The sequence below is a fragment of the Brachypodium distachyon genome, chromosome 4 (assembly GCF_000005505.3).
Source record: "Brachypodium distachyon strain Bd21 chromosome 4, Brachypodium_distachyon_v3.0, whole genome shotgun sequence".
NCBI classification, from domain to species: Eukaryota; Viridiplantae; Streptophyta; class Magnoliopsida; order Poales; family Poaceae; genus Brachypodium; species Brachypodium distachyon.
In genome coordinates, this window is record NC_016134.3 from 3,663,366 (window position 1) to 3,667,966 (window position 4,601).

Below are 4,601 nucleotides of genomic sequence, written 5' to 3' on the forward strand. Positions count from 1 at the left end.
GACACTAAATTAGTTTTATACTAATTTACTAATTTGATGTCACGTGTCGTTACTATTTTGAACAAAACTAGCACGGTGTCCCGTGCAATTGCGCGAAAAACATTTGTAATCATCTTAGCTTTCTAGCTGGCATAGATATAATAGCATGGTGGCCCACGCGAAATGCGCGTGTCCTCTCCTATTAGTGTGTGGGATCAGATGGACTAATTATCTCGGACGGGAGTCTATGTGTGTGGGCTAACTTTTATTATTTTGCTTGGATATTATTGTAGCCTATACATGTTATGTTATTATAATTTTTAAGTATGTTATGCGTAGAGAAAATCCTATTAGATGTATGATGATTCCGGTTGTCCATGGTAGTTTAAAAAAAATTAATACTCCGTATATGTTTAGAAGAATGATAATCATGTTTCTTCATTCTCCCTCTCTCACATAGATTCTCTCCTTTTCTCTCTTAATCTTGTATGTTTTGCAATCTGAGAACAAATCCAAATCTCGCAAGCCTGAAGTAAATATCTCGTCCTCTCTTAGTCTCTCTCGATTCCCTCTTTCACGGTCTCACCAAACCGATATCGGTTCCCCTTGCAGTTTAATTTCTCTCAGGAATAAGAGCAGTGGGTGATGGCTTCTGGTTTTGGCACGCTCCACCTCGATCCATACAAAGATATTTATATACGTACTCACTCCGTCTTTTTATGTAGGGCGTTTATTGTTTTGTACTAATATTAACGCAGCATCGGGGAACGAGATCCTCTGACGTACTAGTCAATACTGCAGAGAGACGTAAGTTAAATCCGTTCGTTCATGGTCCATCGGACGGTAGCACATCAAATTCCTTTGAAACTCAACGCGGGTCGGCCCAAAGCCCAGCTCAACGAAGGGGAAACAGAAATCGGCGCATTGCAGCTGACAAAAGGAAGACCAGCGGCGGCGGCGCCCCCTCCTCCCGGCCGTCTCTGCTTCCACCGTGGCGGCGCGGCGCGACGCTGGTGGCCCAGGTGAAGTGAGGCTTGCCGCAAAGGTCTACAGTTCGGCTCATGTTGTAGAAGAGGATGGTGACATTGATGGCGAAGGCGAGCTGGAGGCCGTCCTCGTCGCCGGCCGCTGCCCAGGCTCACGCTGGTCCTCCCAGCCGTATCGTCCTCGTCGCCGCGCTCGACCGCTGCCCGGACACACACGCTGGTCGCGTTCTCGAAGAGAAGGAGCATGAGCGCAGGAGCCCGTCCTGGTCGCATTTGACCTATGCACTGCTGCTGTCCTGTTGTTAATTGAATTTGGAGACGCAAAGTGCAGGAAGCATCCTCGCTGTTAATATGAATTTGGAATTGCAAGAAAGATTGAGACGTAGTTGTGATTAGATGTTATGACTGAAAATAACTACGGCAGTACTCTTGCACAAAATGGCAATTGTTGATGCTAACTGAATTGAACATTGCCCGCAACTGAACTAAAGTAAATCGGAGCACATGATTGTCGAAAACAGAAATATTTCACCACAGCCCAATAAAACCTTCATCTGTGATTGGTCCCTATAAATTTAATAAACAAGTAAGATTTTATAAACAACTATGATCTCTATGTTTGTTTTATAACTATATGAACAAGATTACCGTCAATAATTGAGTGAAGCTAAGATTGGTCTCGTAGACTTCATATTCTTTCCCTTTGCCACTATAAACACCATCATTTGTAGCTTGTACTTGTGCATCTGCTTGTGATTGTGCTTGTGCACTGCCACTACCCGCCTCTTCCCCAACCTCTTCTATCTGTGGTGAAATAAAATAGAACGGTTATGAAAATTGAAGGACAGAATGATAACACTGAAATTGCACTTTTATTTAGCAACATACCTTTTCCCTCTTTTTTCTGAACTTGTGCTTTTTATCGAGCCAAGTTCTTTTTCGTTTTGAAGTTTTTGTTTCAACCTCCTTTTTCTTTAGGCGCGCATTAGTCAACAAGTCATCTGGTGGGCGAGCATCTGTGGGAATCGTAGATGGATACCGAGGAGTGCTTGTGCATGCATTGAGTTTTTCTTGAATTTGCTTACCAAGGATGTCAAGTGTGCTATCCACCAATGCAACACAGTCTGGGAAGTTGGATGCTCGATCCGCCAAATTATGAAATTTGTGGGACATATATCTGTAGCTAAGCATGGCATCCATATATGGGTTTTCAATTATATTTCTTCCCTCCTTGTCTTGTACAGCTCCACTTCGTGCTTCTCGTGTCCATCGCTTTAACACATAATGTGATGGCAATGACTTGATGTTCATTAAATCAAGAACTTTAAGAGCATGGCCACACAATATCCCAATTCTCTCATATTGCTGGCACACAACTATTTGTCTCAAAGGATCACCGATAACTTTATACTCCTCTTCAATGGTAAAATCTCTTACAATATATTCATTACAGCCATCCAATTGCTTGGTGCAAGCTGATAAGGATCTTTCATATTCACCTTGGAAAGCTTCGAATATACCAGGTGTATATACGTTGCTAGCTTGCACCAACATAGGTGGTGGTCTCCTCATAAATAATTTTGGCAACTTTTTCCTTGAGTCAAATTCTGAATTCAGTTCGTTATTCCTTTTTCCTTGCACCACCCTTTCAAAATGCTTAAAGAAACGGATGATATCGAAATCAGATTTGAAATGGATTTTCAAATCATTGTTCAGACTCTCACTCAATTGTGTACTTCTCATTCCTAGTGTGAAGACATCCTTCATATAACATTCAGCCCATTTTTCTTTGAACTTATATATGCTATCCAACCAAGTTTGCTTGCTCACCTTTTTCCTCATGAGGTCAAACTTTTGTTCAAATTCTGCCTTGTCTTCATACTCAAACATGCACGCACTAAAATCTGCCAGAATACTAGTTTCTTCATTCTCCTCTCTTTTCTTCTCTTCATTTTTTTCTTTCTTCTTCTCTTTTTTCTTCTTTTCCTTTTTCTGATCTTCATCCTTCTCTTCATGTAGATGCTTGACAGCATTTTGCATAATGTGAAAGGTGCATAATCCATGCCATGCTTCTGCAAACACTTCTCCAACTGCCTTTCCCATTGCGGCATCTTGATCTGTATATAATGTTTTAGGCACCTTTCCTTTATGAGCATTTAGAAAGGCCTCAAACAACCACTTGAAAGATGCAAAGGTCTCATCATACATGAGAGCAGCACCAAAAACTACAGTTTCTCTAAAGTGATTGAATCCGACAAAAACACCGAAGGGCCTACTCTCTTTGTTTGTTCCAAAAGTAGTGTCAAAACTAACCACATCGCCAAAATGTGCATAGTCCATGATCATTTTAGCATCAGCCCAAAATATGTTTGCTATTTGTTCTTCACAATCCATTTGCAATGCATATTGGAATGATGGGTTTTCAGCAATCTTGTCTTGAAAATACTTAAGCATGCTACCTGCTTGGCCATATGCCATTTCTCGTTGGCGCTTGGTCCGCAAATAATTCCTGTGATCACGGATGGTATAGCTAAGATTGAGTTCTCCACCAACTTGGCGACTTGCAAACTCATGTGAGGCTTTTGGCCCAATACCTGCATCATTTGCCATTCAATTTCAAAAGCTTGTAACTCTGAAATTTTTCTCCGTGACACCATTAAATGTAAAGTTTCTGGCAGGTGCAGTGTGTGATTGTGTTCCAAAATCAGCTTAGTCACTTTGAGATTTTCCTTTTTCCGGTCCATATTAATACTCATGTGCACTTGGCAATCGGTTCTAGTTTCAGCTCGAGGCAACTTTGTTAAATGGTCCCTTTTGTCTTGTGATCGATGACCCTCATTTGCACAAACAAATTTACATGATGTAACTTTCCCATCAGATGCTCTTTTGTTTGTATACCTTTTTCTGACCTCAAAGCCTTGCTGCCCACTATAGCTCAGCCAAAATGCCCAAGCTTCATCTGAATTTGTAAATTACATGCCAACATGAGGTACCAAACCTGGCAGTACAACTCTGTAGTGTAAAAATTGAGTAAGTGTTGGAGTTATGAGTTGTGCAAGTGTGGAGAAAATGTTGGAACTAATAGTATTGAAAAAGAAGTTGTGGAAATAAGCAAACACTAGCAGTACGTAAGGATACAAAAATCATATAGCCTTTTCCTGTTTAAATTACCGATTTCATGACAAAGTACTTGAGATAAGGAAAGTACCTATTTAAATTAGGATCATTGCTTGATCTGTTAATCTCCTCTGCCACCTCTGTTTCTTTCATAGTTTCTTCTTCCATGGACAAATAGAGACATTGATCAAATTCAACCATTTACTTCCATGAGAAATAGGGGAGTTGATCAAACCAAAGTAGAGCAGCGCCTGAACTCCAGGTCCTGGCACAAATTCGAATTCAGGTGATTGTCATCATGTGGGAGACAGAACGAGAAAGGGAGAAAATCGGGCAACTGAGATCTACCTGGGAATGACGAAGCAGATCAGCAGGTGAGCTCCTCCAGGTCCTGGCGGGAAATCTCTTTCTCTCCCGCCGTACTTGTCTAACACCCTGTCCTCTGGCGCCTTTTTCTAAGACAACGCTCTCCTTTTCCCTCTTGGTCCTTGGACTGGGCTTTGGGCCAACCCATCAGTG

General features: G+C 41.5%; 1 long non-coding RNA gene across 1 annotated transcript; it reads right to left on the reverse strand.

The window, feature by feature from the left end:
- Positions 1–3,765: 3,765 nt before the first annotated feature.
- Positions 3,766–4,311, reverse strand: LOC112268907. The gene is made up of 2 exons (XR_002960415.1): positions 4,174–4,311; positions 3,766–3,977 (listed from the first exon to the last, which is right to left on the reverse strand). It is a non-coding gene; the product is annotated as an uncharacterized LOC112268907 (long non-coding RNA).
- Between the last annotated feature and the right edge of the window lie 290 nt (positions 4,312–4,601).